At 39.1% G+C, this 18,103-nt stretch overlaps 1 protein-coding gene and 1 long non-coding RNA gene across 9 annotated transcripts in view; one reads left to right on the forward strand and one right to left on the reverse strand.

Moving 5' to 3' along the window:
• GRM5 (glutamate metabotropic receptor 5) overlaps positions 1-18,103 on the forward strand; it is a 531,751-nt gene that overhangs the window by 333,645 nt on the left and 180,003 nt on the right. The gene's annotated exons all lie outside the window — the stretch shown is intronic.
• LOC132370505 (uncharacterized) overlaps positions 555-18,103 on the reverse strand; it is a 370,395-nt gene continuing 352,846 nt past the window's right edge. For all 4 annotated transcript variants that reach the window (XR_009504594.1, XR_009504593.1, XR_009504596.1 and 1 more), the window contains one exon: positions 555-1,225. This is a non-coding gene — a long non-coding RNA (uncharacterized LOC132370505). The remainder of the gene's footprint in view (positions 1,226-18,103) is intronic.

Raw genomic sequence — 18,103 nt, forward strand, 5'->3', positions numbered from 1 at the left:
CCTTTAGTTGAGGTAACTGTTGGGAGAGGGGCTCAGTTGGGAGCCGTCAGCAGTCAACACTCCTGGCAGCTGAGAGAATGAACCCCTTGGTCCTGGAAAGCGATCTTCATGGCACCCCACCGCAACCACTGCACATATTTTAAAGGATAATGCTGACAGAGATAAGGCCTAGAAAATGAGGGAAGTTTGGTACCTCTAAACCTTGCATGGGGTCTGAGTCCACAATCAGATTTTTATTTATATACTTGAAAATAAGAAGCTTCAGTAAAAAGTCAGATCCAGAGCTTCTTTTTTTTCTTTTTGCTTTTAAGCCTTTCATATTTATTTTCAGTGAACTGCTAATTCCCATTGTTTGCTCAATTTTCTATTTCTTCTTTTTCTTTTTTAACATCTTTATTAGAGTATAGTTGCTTTACAATGGTGTGTCAGTTTCTGCTTTATAACAGTGAATCAGTTATACATACACATATGTCCCCATATCTCTTCCCTCTTGCATCTCCCTCCCTCCCACCCTCCCTATCCCACCCCTCTAGGTGGTCACAAAGCACCGAGCTGATCTCCCTGTGCTATGCGGTTGCTTCCCACTAGCTATCTATTTTGTTAGTGTATATATGTCCATGCCACTCTCTCACTTTGTCCCAGCTTACCCTTCCTCCTCCCCGTATCCTCAAGTCCATTCTCTAGTAGGTCTGCATCTTCTTTTTTTTTTTTCACACACACACACACACACTGTATTTTATTTTTACAAGAGATAAACTGACACCAAGCATTGGTAATGGATGACCACAACAAAAGCAACAATGATTGCAATTACCAAACACGAAACACACTCATACTATGTCATAATATTGACATTCAGTCCAGTAATCCTCCACTGTAACAGCTCCTTTACTTTGCAGTGAAAATTCATTTGTATATTTTTTGCCTCTGAGTCCTTGTGGGATTTTTTTTTTTTATTCAAACAGAAAGTCACAAACATTATAAGCATCCTCATCAGTTCACTCAGTCCCATGTAATTAATTTTTTTTATCTTGATCTTTGTTAGCACTTTTATGAATTCATCAGTTTTCCATTAGAGTTCTGAAAATACTTATTCATTCAGTTCAGCAGTATAGTCAGTTACCAGAAACCTGAACTTGTCAGAGTCTTTTCCATGAATTCCTTGAAGATGAAACCCTTTTATAAGAATATTTTTGCAAAAGCATCAGAGTACACCTGGAACTGTCTGTAAATAACAAAAGACATAAAAATGACCACGGTTAAAGATCTGATGAAAGTTCATAATAATGCAATTGACAAGGAAATTTAGTTATTTCTGAGATATACATTTTAAAGTAATAACTAGAATTATGACTTATAACATTATACAAGAACATATAAGATTTTTAGAAATTTCATGTAATGTCTAAAACATTTATATTAACATATTTCCATACGAATAACCCAAAGAAAGTTTAGTATTAGTTGTTTTTTTTGTTTGTTTTTTTATACTGCAGGTTATTAATCATCAATTTTATACACATCAGTGTATACATGTCAATCCCAATCGCCCAATTCAGCACACCACCATCCCCACCCCACCGTGGTTTTCCCCCCTTGGTGTCCATACATTTGTTCTCTACATCTGTCTCAACTTCTGCCCTGCAAACCGGTTCATCTGTACCATTTTATTAGGTTCCACATACATGAGTTAATGTACGATATTTATTTTTCTCTTTCTGACTTACTTCACTTTGTATGACAGTCTCTAGATCCATCCACGTCTCAACAAGTGACTCAATTTCGTTCTTTTTTATGGCTGAGTAATATTCCATTGTATATATGTACCACCTCTTCTTTATCCATTCATCTGTCGATGGGCATTTAGGTTGTTTCCATGACCTGGCTATTGTAAATAGTGCTGCAATGAACATTGGGGTGCATGTGTCTTATTGAATTATGGTTTTCTCTGGGTATATGCCCAGTAGTGGGACTGCTGGATCATATGGTAATTCTATTTTTACTTTTTTAAGGAACCTCCATACTGTTCTCCATAGTGGCTGTATCAACTTACATTCCGACCAACAGTGCAAGAGGGTACCCTCTTCTCCACACCCTCTCCAGCATTTGTTGTTTGTAGATTTTCTGATGATGCCCATTCTAACTGGTATGAGGTGATACCTTATTGTAGTTTGATTTGCATTTCTCTAATAATTAGTGATGTTGAGCAGCTTTTCATGTGCTTCTCGGCCATCTGTACGTCTTCTTTGGAGAAATGTCTATTTAGGTCTTCTGCCCATTTTTGGAGTGGGTTGTTTGTTTCCTTAATATTGAGCTGCATGAGCTGTTTATATACTTTGGAGATTAATCCTTTCTCTGTTGATTCATTTGCAAATATTTTCTCCCGTTCTGAGGGCTGTCTTTTCATCTTGTTTATGGTTTCCTTTGCTGTGCAAAAGCTTTGAAGTTTCATTAGGTCCCATTTGTTTATTTTTGTTTTTATTTCCATTACTCTAGGAGGTGGATCAAAAAAGATCTTGCTGTGATTTATGTCAAAGAGTGTTCTTCCTATGTTCTCCTCTAAGAGTTTTATAGTCTTACGTTTAGGTCTTACGTTTAGGTCTTCCAGTCTTACGTTTAGGTCTTACGTTTAGGTCTTGCAGTCTTACATTTAGGTCTCGAATCCATTTTGAGTTTATTTTTGTGTATAGTGTTAGCGGGTGTTCTGATTTCATCCTTTTACATGTAGCTGTCCAGTTTTCCCAGCACCACTTATTGAAGAGACTGTCTTTTCTCCTTTGTATATCTTTGCCTCCTTTGTCATAGATTAGTTGACCATAGGTGCGTGGGTTTATCTCTGGGCTTTCTATCTTGTTCCATTGATCTATGTTTCTGTTTTTGTGCCAGTACCATATTGTCTTGATTAAAGTACCTTTGTAGTATAGTCTGAACTCAGGGAGTCTGATTCCTCCAGCTCTGTTTTATTCCCCTCAAGACTGCTTTGGTTATTCGGGGTTTTTTGTGTCTCCATACAAATTTTAAGATGATTTGTTGTAGTTCCGTAAAAAATGCCATTGGTAATTTGATAGGGAATGCATCGAATCTGTAGATTGCTTTGGGTAGTATAGTCATTTTCACAATATTGATTCTTCCAATCCAAGACCATGGTATATCTCTCCATCTGTTTGTATCATCTTTAATTTCTTTCATCAGTGGCTTATAGTTTTCTGCATACAAGTCTTTTGTCTCCCTCGGTAGGTTTATTCCTAGGTATTTTATTCTTTTGGTTGAAATGGTAAATGGGAGTGTTTCCGTAATTTCTGTTTCAGATTTTTCATCATTAGTGTATAGGAACACAAGAGATTTCTGTGCATTAATTTTGTATCCTGCAACTTTACCAAATTCATTGATTAGCTCTAGTAGTTTTCTGGTGGCATTTTTAGGATTCTCTATGTATAGTATCATGTCATCTGCAAACAGTGACAGTTTTACTTCTTCTCTTCCAATTTGTATTCCTTTTATTTCTTTTTCTTCTCTGATTGCTGTGGCTAAAAATTCCAAAACTATGTTGAATAATAGTGTTGAGAGTGGACATCCTTGTCTCGTTCCTGATCTTAGAGGAAATGCTTTCAGTTTTTCACCATTGAGAATGATGTTTCCTGTGGGTTTGCTGTATATGGCCTTTATTATGTTGAGGTAGGTTCCCTCTATGCCCACTATCTGGAGAGTTTTTATCATAAATGGGTGTTGAATTTTGTCAAAAGCTTTTTCTGCATCTATTGAGATGATCATATGGTTTTTAGTCTTCAATTTGTTAATATGATGTATCACATTGATTGATTTGCATATACTGAAGAATCCTTGCATCCCTGGGATAAATCCCACTTGATTGTGGTGTATGATCCTTTTAATGTGTTGTTGGATTCTGTTTGCTAGTATTTTGTTGAGGATTTTTGCATCTATATTCATCAGTGATATTGGTCTGTAATTTTCTGTTTTTGTAGTATCTTTGTCTGGTTTTGGTATCAGGGTGATGGTGGCCTCATAGAATGAGTTTGGGAGTGTTCCTTCCTCTGCAAGTTTTTGGAAGAGTTTGAGTAGGATGGGTGTTAGCTCTTCTTTAAATGTTTGATAGAATTCACCTGTGAAGCCATCTGGTCCTGGACTTTTGTTTGTTGGAAGATTTTTAATCACAGTTTCAATTTCATTACTTGTGATTGGTCTGTTCATATTTTCTGTTTCTTCCTGGTTCAGTCTTGGAAGGTTATACCTTTCTAAGAATTTGTCCATTTCTTCTGCGTTGTACATTTTATTGGCATAGAGGTGCTTGTAGTAGTCTCTTAGGATGCTTTGTATTTCTGCGGTATCTGTTGTAACTTCTCCTTTTTCATTTCTACTTTTATTGATTTGAGTCCTCGCCCTCTTTTTCTTGATGAGTCTGGCTAATAGTTTATCAATTTTGTTTATCTTCTCAAAGAACCAGCTTTTAGTTTTATTGATCTTTGCTATTGTTTTCTTTGTTTCTATTTCATTTATTTCTGCTCTGATCTTTATGATTTCTTTCCTTCTGCTAACTTTGGGTTTTGTTTGTTCTTCATTCTCTAGTTCCTTTAGGTGTAAGGTTAGATTGTTTACTTGAGATTTTTCTTGTTTCTTGAGGTAGCCTTCTATAGCTATAAACTTCCGTCTTAGAACTGCTTTTGCTGCATCCCATAGGTTTTGGATCGTCGTGTTTTCATTGTCATTTTTCTCTAGGTATTTTTTGATTTCCTCTTTGGTTTCTTCAGTGATCTCTTGGTTATTTAGTAACATATTGTTTAGCCTTCATGTGTTTGTGTTTTTTACGTTTTTTTTCCCTGTAACTCATTTCTAATCTCATAGTGTTGTGGTCAGAAAAGATGCATGATATGATTTCAATTTTCCTAAATTTACTGAGGCTTGATTTGTGACCCAAGATGTGATCTATCCTGGAGAATGTTCCGTGCGCACTTGAGAAGAAAGTGTAATCTGCTGTTCTTGGACGCAATGTCCCATAAATATCAATTAAATCTATCTGTTCTATTGCATCATTTAAAGCTTCTGTTTCCTTATTTATTTTCATTTTGGATGATCTGTCCATTGGTGTAAGTGAGGTGTTAAAGTCCCCCACTATTATCGTGTTACTGCCGATTTCCTCTTTTATAGCTGTTAGCAGTTGCCTTATGTATTGAGGTGCTCCTATGTTGGGTGCATATATATTTATAATTGTTATATCTTCTTCTTGGATTGATCCCTTGATCATTATGTAGTGTCCTTCCTTGTCTCTTGTAACATTCTTTATTTTAAAGTCTATTTTATCTGATATGAGTATAGCTACTCCAGCTTTCTTTTGATTTCCATTTGCATGGAATATCTTTTTCCATCCCCTCACTTTCAGTCTGTATGTGTCCCTAGGTCTGAAGTGGGTCTCTTGTAGACAGCATATATAGGGGTCTTGTTTTTGTATCCATTCAGCAAGCCTGTGTCTTTTGGTTGGAGCATTTAATCCATTCACGTTTAAGGTAATTATCAATATGTATGTTCCTGTGACCATTTTCTTAATTGTTTTGGGTTTTGTTTTTGTAGGTCCGTTTCTTCTCTTGTGTTTCCCACTTAGAGAAGTTCCTTTAGCATTTGCTGTAGAGCTGGTTTGGTGGTGCTGAATTCTCTTAGCTTTTGCTTCTCTGTAAAGCTTTTGATTTCTCCATCGAATCTGAATGAGATCCTTGCTGGGTAGAGTAATCTTGGTTGTAGGTTCTTCCCTTTCATCACTTTAAGTATATCATGCCACTCCCTTCTGGCTTCTAGAGTTTCTGCTGAGAAATCAGCTGTTAACCTTATGGGAGTTCCCTTGTATGTTATTTGTCGACTTTCCCTTGCTGCTTTCAATAATTTTTCTTTGTCTTTAAGTTTTGCCAGTTTGATTACTATGTGTCTCGGCATGTTTCTCCTTGGGCTTATCCTGTATGGGACTCGCTGCGCTTCCTGGACTTGGGTGGCTATTTCCTTTCCCACGTTAGGGAAGTTATCGACAATAATCTCTTCACATATTTTCTCTGGTCCTTTCTCTCTCTCTTCTCCTTCTGGGACCCCTATAATGCAAATGTCGTTGCGTTTAATGTTGTCCCAGAGGTCTCTTAGGCTGTCTTCATTTCTTTTCATTCTTTTTTCTTTATTCTGTTCCGCAGCAGTGAATTCCACCATTCTGTCTTCCAGGTCACTTATCCGTTCTTCTGCCTCAGTTATTCTGCTATTGATTCCTTCTAGTGTAGTTTTCATTTCAGTTATTGTATTGTTCATCATTGTTTGTTTGTTCTTTAATTCTTCTAGTTCTTTGTTAAACATTTCTTGCATCTTCTTGATCTTTGCCTCCATTCTTTTTCCAAGGTCCTGGATCATCTTCACTATCAATCATTATTCTGAATACTTTTTATGGAAGGTTGCCTATCTTCACTTCATTTAGTTGTTTTTCTGGGGTTTTATCTTGTTCCTTCATCTGGTACATAGCTCTCTCTGCCTTTTCATCTTGTCTATCTTTCTGTGAATGTGGTTTTTGTTCCACAGGCTGTAGGACTGTAGTTCTTCTTGCTTCTGCTGTCTGCCCTCTGGTGGATGAGGCTATCTAAGAGGCTTGATGGGAGGGACTGGTGGTGGGTAGAGCTGACCGTTGCTCTGGTGGGCAGAGCTCAGTAAAACTTCAATCCACTTGACTGTTGATGGGTGGGGCTGGGTTCCCTCCCTGTTGGTTGTTTGGCCTGAGGCAACCCGACACTTGAGCCTACCTGGGCTCTTTGGTGGGGCTAATGACAGACTCTGGGAGGGTTCATGCCAAAGAGTACTTCCCAGATCTTCTGCTGTCAGTGTCCTTGTCCCCACGGTGAGCCACAGTCCGCCCACACCCGCCTCTGCAGGCAACCCTCCAACACTAGCAGGTAGGTCTGGTTCTGTCTCCGCTGGGGTCACTGCTCCTTCCCTGGGTCCCGATGCGCACACTACTTTGTGTGTGCCCTCCAAGAGTCAAGTCTCTGTTTCCCCCAGTCCTGTCGAAGTCCTGCAATCAATTCCCACTAGGCTTTAAAGTCTGATTCTCTAGGAATTCCTCCTCCCATTGCCAGACCCCCAGGTTGGGAAGCCTGACGTGGGGCTCAGAACCTTCACTCCAGTGGGTGGACTTCTGTGGTATAAGTGTTCTCCAGTCTGTGAGTCACCCACCCACCAGTTATAGGATTTGATTTTACTGTGATTGTGCCCCTCCTACCGTCTCATTGTGGCTTATCCTTTGTCTTTGGATGTGGGGTATCTTTTTTGGTGAGTTCCAGTGTCTTCCTATTGATGATTGTCCAGCAGCTAGCTGTGTTTCTGGTTTTCTCTCAAGAGGGAGTGAGAGCACGTCCTTCTACTCCGCCATCTTGGTTCAGGTCTGCATCTTTATTCCCGTCTTGCCCCTAGGTTCTTCTGAACATTTTCTTTTTTTTTTTTTTTTATATTCCATATATATGTGTTAGCATACGGTATTTGTTTTTCTCTTTCTGACTTCCTTCACTCTGTATGACAGTCTCTAGGTCCATCCACCTCACTACAAATAACTCAGTTTTGTTCCTTTTTATGGCTGAGTAATATTCCATTGTATATATGTGCCACATCTTCTTTATCCATTCATCTGTCGATGGACACTTAGGTTGCTTCCATGTCCTGGCTATTGTAAATAGAGCTGCAGTGAACATTGTGGTACATGACTCATTTTGAATTATGGTTTTCTCAGGGTATATGCCCAGCAGTGGGATTGCTGGGTCGTATGGTAGTTCTATTTTTAGTTTTTTAAGGAACCTCCATACTGTTCTCCATAGTGGCTGTATCAATTTACATTCCCACCAACAGTGCAAGAGGGATCCCTTTTCTCCACACCCTCTCCAGCATTTACTGTTTGTAGATTTTTTGATGATGGCCATTCTGACTGGTGTGAGATGATATCTCATTGTAGTTTTGATTTGTATTTCTCTAATGATTAATGATGTTGAGCATGTTTTCATGTGTTTGTTGGCAATCTGTATATATTCTTTGTAAAAATGTCTATTTAGGTCTTCTGCCCAATTTTGGATTGGGTTGTTTGTTATTTTGATATTGAGCTGCATGAGTTGCTTGTATGTTTTGGAGATTAATTCTTTGTCAGTTGCTTCATTTGCAAATATTTTCTCCCATTCTGAGGGTTGTCTTTTCGTCTTGTTTATGGTTTCCTTTGCTGTGCAAAAGCTTTGAAGTTTCATTAGGTCCCATTTGTTTATTTTTGTTTTTATTTCCATTTCTCTAGGAGGTGGGTCAAAAAGGATCTTGCTGTGATTTATGTCATAAAGTGTTCTGCCTAGGTTTTCCTCTAAGAGTTTGATGGTGTCTGGCCTTACATTTAGATCTTTAATCCATTTTGAGTTTATTTTTGTGTATGGTGTTAGGGAGTGTTCTAATTTCATTCTTTTATATGTAGATGCTACCAGAAAACTACTAGAGCTGATCAATGAATTTGGTAAAGTAGCAGGATACAAAATTAATGCCCAGAAATCTCTTGCATTCCTATACACTAATGATGAAATAACTGAAAGTGAAATTAAGAAAACACTCCCATTTACCACTGCAACAAGAAGAATAAAATATCTAGGAATAAACCTACCTAAGGAGACAAAAGACCTGTATGCAGAAAATTATAAGACACTGATGAAAGAAATTAAAGACAGTACAAATAGATGTAGAGATATACCATGTTCTTAGATTGGAATAATCAACACTGAAAATGACTCTACTACCCAAAGCAATCTACAGATTCAATGCAATCCCTATCAAACTACCACTGGCATTTTTCACAGAAGTAGAGCAAAAAATTTCACAATTTGTACGGAAACACAAAATACCCCGAATAGCCAAAGCAATCTTGAGAAAGAAAAACGGAGCTGGAGGAATCAGGCTCCCTGACTTCAGACTATACTACAAAGCTACAGTAATCAAGACAGTATGGTACTGGCACAAAAACAGAAATATAGATCAATGGAACAGGATAGAAAGCCCAGAGGTAAACCCATGCACATATCGTCACCTTATCTTTGATAAAGGAGGTAAGAATATACAGTGGAGAAAAGACTGCCTCTTCAATAAGTAAGTGGTGCTGAGATCCAGAGCTTCTGTTCTTCTGTTTCTGTCTACAGGTTTAAGTGTCTATCCCAAATGACCTACTGAATGTAGATAACAGACTATCTCAAGCTACAAAAGCTTTCATCCCAAAAGCTTTTAGAGAACATAATCAAGAATGATGCTTAGAAAGTAACTAATCCAACTCTTTTATTTGTAAGAATAGGATACTAACAAACACATAGGAGGAATGGTTTATCTGTTTGCTGTTACTAAGCCTCAGTTTTCTCCGTCTGTAAACTTGAAATAACAATAGTTCCTACTCATAGGTTGTAACCACTTCTAGAACACAGAGACTCAGAGGGACCCAAGACCACATAGCCAGAAAGTGAATGGAGAGGGCATTTGATCTTAGGGAAGATGGTTGAAAATCTTTCAATTTGTTCAATCCACTACAAAGCTATAATTTCTACTTCTAAAAACCTTATATTTTAATAGAAGAGACCATCCATTCATTCACTCAGCAAATACTTACTGATGCCTCCTCTGTACCAGGAAGAATGCCAAGCTGTGGAAATTCAACAATAAAGAGTACTTGCTTTCATGAAGCCTAGAGTCTAATTGGAAGGATTCACATTTATCAAAAAATCACAAAGTAAATAAAAACTTACAATTGTGATAAGTGCTCTGAAATAGAGAATTGTGGTTCCATGAATGTGTATATAGTGGAATGGACCTAATCATGGAGGTCATGGAAGATTTTGCTAAGGTAATGTCTACTGCATGTACAAATGAAGCATTACTACAATTAACTGGATGAACAAAATAAAAAGGAGTATTCAAGGCAGAGGGAACAATATGTGCTGAGGCCCTTTGGCAAAAGAGGACATGGCACATATGAAGAATTAAAAGAAGGTTATTCTGGCTGGAGTGTGTAGCATAGCAGGACTGCAGGGGTAAGCAAGGCCCACACCATACATGGTCATGTTCAGGACTTTCGTCTTTCCCTGAGAGAACTTATTACTAAATCATCTTAATCAGGGAAGGATGTAATCAGATTTGCATGTTTAAAAGGTCACCTAACTGCCCGGTGGAGAATGCATTGGCAGAGGACAAGACTGGATGATGACAGAGAGTTATGGGGCTATTGCAGCTGTTCTGATGAAAGATGATGGTAGCATAGCCAAGGCTCAGCTTGTAGAGCTGGAGAAAAGTAAATGGGTTTGAAAAGTATTTAATCAGTAAACTCGACGGCACTTGATGCTAGATTACATACGGGAGAGATGATGTGTAGAATGACTTTCTAGGTTTTTGGTTATCATAACTGACTGGAAATAGTGCCAAGATATACACATATAAACATTTTCAGGCAAAATGTGATTAAATATTTAATGAGTGGACTTGCATGCAAAGAGAATTCTATGAATTTAGCACCTTGGTCTTGAATATGGTCCTTAATTTTTGAATTGTGGATTCTGTAAGAAATTGATGAAAGTTATGAAACCTCTGTCCAGACAAAAGCACTTTCCCATTGACTCACAATTTTGCACTTATGTTGTAGTCAGCTTCATCCATGTAGATTTAAATTCACGTGGCATGGGACTTCGCTGGTGGCGCAGTGGTTAAGAATCTGCCTGCCAATGCAGGGGACACAGGTTCAATTCCTGGTCCGGGAAGATCCCACGTGCCGCGGAGCAACTAAGCCCATGTGCCACAACTACTGAGCCTGCGTGCCGCAACTACTGAAGCCCACGTGCCTAAAGCTCAGGCTCCTCAACAAGAGAAGCCACCGCAGTGAGGAGCCTGTGCACCGCAACGAAGAGTAGCCCCCGCTCACCGCAACTAGAGAAAGCCCACGCGCAGCAACAAAGACCCAACGCAGCCCCAAAAAATTAATTAATTAATTAATTAAAAAATAAAATAAAGTAAAATAACTTCACATGCCATTTATGCAGTCCATGAATCTGAGGCCAAAAATACTCTACTAAATCTTTATAACATGTGCCCTGTTGTGTCACTTGTACACTGCACCACCCAAAGTTGAAAGATATAGATAGGGAACATTGGCTTTGCACGGCTGGGCTGCTACAGTTATCCATTTATTGTATTTTACTACTGCTTAACAAATGAGTATTGAATGGGCGCTTGCAAAGTGCTATTCTAATCCTCACAGGGAATCAATCACAAAGCATAAATGCTTCTCTGGGAACCCATACACAAGTACATCAATCCTTAATGACAGAACCAAACACAAGGGTCACTCCAGCACCACTGTCAGGAAAAAGCAGCTCTCCCTGAGATAAAAACTGCCTTCTGTCAGCTTCTCTTCATGTTCCTGGCTTCTTGTGGCCTTGGAGGGAAAATAAAATATTTCCTTCCCCAGGGAAAGATTCATTTGGATGCAGCTGCATGTGAAAGAGAATTGCTGACTTAGGATCTGATTCCATGATGAGCATTTTATAAACATACTATATATAACAGTTATATACACTACATACTGAATACACACGAGACACAAATTATATGCTAAATCAGCTCCTGTGCCAATCCGGAAATAATGAGAAAAAAATAAGGGCTTAAATTGCAGCTGGCAGGCTTGGAAGGAAAAACATTTTAAAGCAAAATCACACACAAGGTACACTACCACCTTGTCCAGAAAACCTTTTAAAATTACACAATCATCTGATGTGAAATTTAACCATAATCTTCTCTGGAGTTTAGGGATAAGTTTGATGAAGTTCAAAGATTTCTTCTACTTCTCTCCTTCAAAGGTATTAACTCCAAATACATATTGAGGGCTTACTGCATGCCAAATACTGTGCCATACATTATCCCATTCAGTCCTCACAATCATTCTATGAGGTAGGTACCATTATAAAACCCATTGTACCGAGGAAAAAACTGAAGCTTAGGAATGTTAGATAATTCTCCCAGTGGGACTCCATTATCAAATATCAAATGCCATAATCAAATCCAGGTGTGTCTGACTTGGACTGCCCAAGCATGGTCTTCTAAATGACCATTTCACCTAAATCACACATCCCACCTAAGGGGAAATAATGATGAGTAGTTTAATATCCGAATCGTCTGTCATTCTTAACCATTATTGTAACACAACTACCAAAAATATGTGTTGATTCTTTGATATTTGTAATAAATTACAAATATTCCTTTAGGACCACTGTAATTGAAGGACACAGAAAAACCCCACCAGGAAACATTCAAATATTAAAAGCAAGTGTAGTCTAAGTCACTATGTTAGAATCCTATCAATGTTTCTGTGGGAATGGGAAAGGTAGAATTACTTGGGATCTAGAATTCCTCAAAAAAGAAGTCCCAGTTATTTCCTAAAAATACTGACCTGGAGCCTTTCAAAGTAGCAATATGACCACACAAAGTCAAAATAAGCTCTTGTTTGAAAAGTTTCTTCTTAGTGAATCTCAGTATTTTGTCTTAGAAAGCAAGTGGGACATCTGCACTGTAGAAGTAATGGAAGTACATCTTTGGAACTAAGAGCTGTACATTTTTAAAAGATAAACTCACTCCTACACATTACATAATCATTTCTAGAGGCTGTTAAGTTGCAATCAGACAAGTCCCTTCAGCCTCCTTCTAAAACTATATTTGATGGAAATTAAGAGGCATGCAAACTCTCTGTTATCTTCTTTCTCCTTATCAGATGTCACACCTCGATGGCTGCAAATAATCCCTCCCGATTATTCTATAGCCATTGATCCAGACACATAACTTATCTCTCTGAACTCAGCCATTAAACTGACACAAAGCCGAGGTTTACATGGTTAAGTTCAGAGCTCATTTAAGAGCAGGTACTTCATCAGGAAGCATAAAATCATTTCCATTTGAAGATCTCAGTTTGTCACTTAGTCTTCGAAAAATAATCTGTGTGACAGATGCCCTTTGGTATTCTAACATATTCATATACCAGAGAAATAGTTCATCTTTCCCTAATAGTCACAGGTAATCAATAGCCTAAGATGATTCTATAGCCATAAACATTTATATTTATATAATAAAATAAAAATACCCATAACATTGCTTTCTAAAAGACCAAGAAAGTGTACTCCCGACTAACCTTCAGCTGTGTGGTCATAATGGTCTTCTGAACGTTCAATCGTGCATTTACAGGCATTTAGGGTCCTGACGCATTGCAGATCCCCTTTGCTGGTTTGGTTTAAAGCTTGTTCAGGCTCATTAGCCTGGTCCCATTGAAAAAGTTAGAAGCTCTGAGAAGGGTGGAACTGAAAATGAAATTATGCCCAGTGTTCTTTCCACCCTCATGCCCCTTGGCAGTCTTCATTTACATGCACACCACTTCACTTCGACTGTGTCAAATCCTTGCTCTTACCTCTACACTTTTTTGGTGCTATTCATCATACCTGCTGTGCTTGTGGTGTTCTTCTCTCCTGCTCCACAAATTCAAACCAGAGTCTTCCTATACGCTACAGAAGTATAGTGGATTAAATGTGTTTAATAGGTCCAATTCACTTCGAGCAAACCCAATACACAGGAATTTGATCTCACCAAGCTGATAAATTAGGAAGAAACAGATATTTAATAAAACTCAAAATCCCAAAGTCACTTTGTGGAGAAAGTTGTCCAGTTATTTAACATACCCCCAGAGTCCAGTCACTCTGGCAGTTGACATAATCACGGCTACTATTTATTGAGTTCAGTGAAATGGGTACTATTATCTCCAACTCGAAGATGAGGAAACCAAGGGTCAGAGAATGTAGGTGACTTGTTTGCATCAAGAAAAACATTAGCATCAGTCATTACATTATTCCACCTGCTCAGAGCTTGCTTACAAAGTTCACGTTCAGCTGTTCCCCTCCCCAGTCTTTCATCACACAGATCCTATCATATGTTGGGAATGTTTCTTCCCTACTCCTAAGATTTTCTTCCTCAGAGGGAGCTTAATTAGCGTGGCTCTGGGCTTCTCTCTGAGGAGGTAGAGTGACTTCTCTGATTGGTAAGTTCGGGAGGAATAACTAGGATCAGCTCATCTTTGCCTTCCTTCGTAGGGAGTGATCTTTATTTTTTAGGGCAAGGGCTGTCCTGGGTTCCTAAATCTCACCTGGCACCTTGTCCATGTGGAGAGGTGTGCCCAGTCCAGCACTACCGTGGTAGGCAGGTAAGTCTGCCTAATTCCAGGGAACAGTTTCACCAACCCCACTTGGCTCTTCACTAGACTAGTCTCCCAGCTAGACTCTATATTCTCTGCAAAGCTTTTCCCAAACCCCAAATCAGAAATCACCTTTCCCTTTCTCTTCCCACCATACTTTGTATTTCCATACAGCCATTATAACAAGTTCATTTCTATTAGTGACACATTCTACTACTACTTATGTGAAAGTGCAGAGGCTTGGACCTATTTCCCATCCATTCATTGATGTTCCTTTCACAGCATTGAATGTAGTGTTCTATATAGACAGTAGGACCTCAAAAAGAGGTTTGTTGAATTGGATTGGATTGAATTGCTTTTAATGCCATGTCATCTTTGTATGTAACTTTAAACTGTTTTTAAAAAATGTGCACGTTCCTTAATTCCCTAGTTGGTTAAAAACGGTGAGAAATACAAACTCCATTTTCTCTCCTCTGCATTGGACCACTCATTGCAGTGATTCAGGTCCAGTAAAGAAACTGTAAAACTGCCAGCCTGCTGACTGACAGTGAGCCACTAGACTGTTTCCATTAGGAGAACTGCCTGTTTGCCTCTTTCTCCCATTCACTCTGATTACTCATCCTGCACCAGCCCCAGGTGCAACCATCATGGAAGGTTGCCCTGGAGTTAAGAGTAGGGACTTTGTGTCTCAGAAGTGGTAACATTCCCATGTTTGAAGCTGAGGCATCTTCGGGCATAGCTGGGAACCAGCTGCCATTATGTCTATTTCAGGCAAGAGGGAACCTAGCATTTTTAATTGAAAATGGAGTATAGTTGCCTATCTTATAGTTTTATTCCAAATGAATATGAGCATGACAGTGTTTCTGAAGCAATGAATTGAACACCTAGCATTTTAAGGGCTTGCACTTACTGCTGAAGCACTAATTAAGCTTTACAGATGAGGGACTAAGTGACTCATTAGAGGTCACAGAGAACATCAGTAACGGGGCCTTTAGAACGTCATGAGGGCCTTGTGTGAAGGTTGGATTCTGTTCATTCAGCATTATTTTTTACTTGAAGTTCATTCTGCAACTAATCATAATCTAGGTCATTCATTTACTCACTCATTCATCCATTCCTGTGTCCATGCCCTAACACAAAGAGCCCTTATTGAGCACTTGTACTATGCAAAACCCAATAGGAGGTGCTAAAGACAGAGAAAAACAAATCATCACTCCTGCCCTTAAGGAGCCCTTAGGGAAGGACAGATGAGAAAAGGAAGTATTAGAGCACACTGGCTATGAGATAAAGGTGCTAAAGGAGGATGAAAGAGAGTCTCTAACCTGCCTGGGGTCTAGGAAAATTTCCTAAAGGAGATCAGGTTTGAGCTAACACTGAGGGTTTTCACAGGAGTTTTCCAGAGACAAGAGAAAATGGTGCAGAGGTTCCAGTGTTTCCAGAGCAGATTATCCCTCTGAGAAGAGCTAGAGCAGGTAAGGACTGAGTAAGAGATGGGGCCAGCTTAGGAAGAGCAGCATAGGACACGGTAAGACAGTAATTTAGACTTTGTCCTGCTGCTCCTAGAGAGCTGCCTTAAGCAGGAGGATGATGTCATCAATGACATCATAAAAATTTCATTGTAGAACCATGTGACTAGATCGTAGAGTGTTGTAGTATTCCTGTCTAATCGGAATCAACGGGATGGAGAAGAGACTTGTCTGAGGGACATTTATGATAGAATGACAGGACTTGGTTCTGATTAAATGCCTATTTTATTGGGAGTTCATAGGAAAGACAATAGAAGAGAAGGTGGGAACTGTGAATAATTCCTAAAATTCTGGCTTAAGTACCTCGGTGGGTGGTAGCATCTATTAACAGTATTACGAAACACAAGATGACAACTAAGTTTGGGAAAACAAATGCTAAGTCCAGGTGTTGAGATTGGAGTGTCTGTGGAATAGCCAAGTTGCAGTGGGCAGACGTAGTAGACAGCAGCTGAGGAGTGTGGTCAGGAAGTATAAAATAGCCATCTATATAGAGATAGTGGTGGCCAGCAGATGGATGTAGGTGGGATCTATTCTGCAGGCAACCATATTTCTAATTGCTTTGACTGCATAGATAATGCTTCTTACTTTTAAAAGTATAATAAGCAGGTCACTCTTGGGTCTTCCTACATGGCTGAGCAAAGTAACTATTATTCTTTAGAAAAACCAAACACCAGAATTATGACACATCTACACATTATTCACAGGAATATAGAAAAATGACTACATCCATAAGGACAATAAGTAAAATAAGTTAAATGTGATCCTTTCTCTGCTAATAGAGAAAAAAATAAAACTATGGTTATAGAAGAAGAAGTATTTGACTCAAGCCCCTATTTGACTTTATTAGAGATATAATGTCCTCTCCTACACCACTCTTTCGCTGCTCTCCTTATCCTTCTCCAGTCGCATCCTATCACCGTATGCAATTTGCAGAACTGCACTGCAGTTGTAGCCCTCTCTTCAAGTGTTAGTGGCAACTTATTTAAAAAAGAACCAAAAGGGCAGGGGCCTCTTTGCTTTCCACAACCTTCACACGTCAGGTTAGGTATACTTGTCCATATGCTGGTTTTAAATTGGTTCTCTTTTGCACAGCAAAGAAAACCATAAGCGAGACGAAAAGACAACCCTCGGAATGGGAGAAAATATTTGCAAACAAAGCAACTGACAAAGGATTAATCTCCAAAATATACAAACAGCTCACGCAGCTCAACATCAGAAAAAACAAACAGGCCAATCAAAATATGGGCAGAAGACCTAAATAGACCTTTCTCCAAAGAAGATATACAGATGGCCAAGAGGCACATGAAATGATGCTCAACATCACTAATTATTAGAGAAATGAAGATCAAAACTACAATGAGGTATCACCTCACACTGGTCACAATGGCCATCATCAAAAAATCTACAAACAATAAATGCTGGAGAGGGTGTGGAGAAAAGGAACGCTCTTCCATTGTTTGTGGGAATGTAAATTGATACAGCCACTATGGAGAACAGTATGGAGGTTCCTTAAAAAACTAAAAATAGAACTACCATATACCCAGCAATCCCACTACTGGGCATATACCCTGAGAAAACCATAATTCAAGAAGACACATGCACCCCAATGTTCATTGTTGCACTGTTTACAATAGCCAGGACATGGAAGCAACCTGAATGTCCATTGACAGATGAATGGATAAAGAAGATGTGGTATACACACACACACACACACACACACACACACACACAATGGAATATTAGCCATAAAAAAGAACAAAATTGGGTCATTTGTAGAGACGTGGATGGACCTAGAGTCTGTCATACAGAGTGAACTAAGTCAGAAAGAGAAAAAAAATATTGTATATTAATGCATATATGTGGAATTGAGAAAAATTGTACAGATGAACCTATCTTCAAGGCAGGAATAGAGACGCAGAGGTAGAGAACGGATGTGTGGACACGGCATGGGGCGGGGAAGGGGGGTGGGATGAACTGGGAGATTGGGATTTACATATATACACTACCATGTGTAAAACAGATAACTAGTGGGAACCTGCTGTATAACACAGGGAGCTCAGCTCGGTGCTCTGTGGTGACCTAGATGGGTGGGATGGGGAGGGAGGAGGGAGGTCCAAGAAGGAGGGGATATATGTATACACATAGCTGATTCACTTCGTTGTACAGCGGAAACTAACACAACGTTGTAAAGCGACTATACCCCAATTAAATGGTTCTCTTCCAAACTCCTCATATGCAAGTTCCATCTATAAAGCTAACCCAAACCACTGAACAAAGAGATGAATAAAGAGGTGAGATCAAAACTGAATGTGGGTTCAGTGAC

This window comes from Balaenoptera ricei, chromosome 8, assembly GCF_028023285.1.
Source record: "Balaenoptera ricei isolate mBalRic1 chromosome 8, mBalRic1.hap2, whole genome shotgun sequence".
NCBI lineage: Eukaryota > Metazoa > Chordata > Mammalia > Artiodactyla > Balaenopteridae > Balaenoptera > Balaenoptera ricei.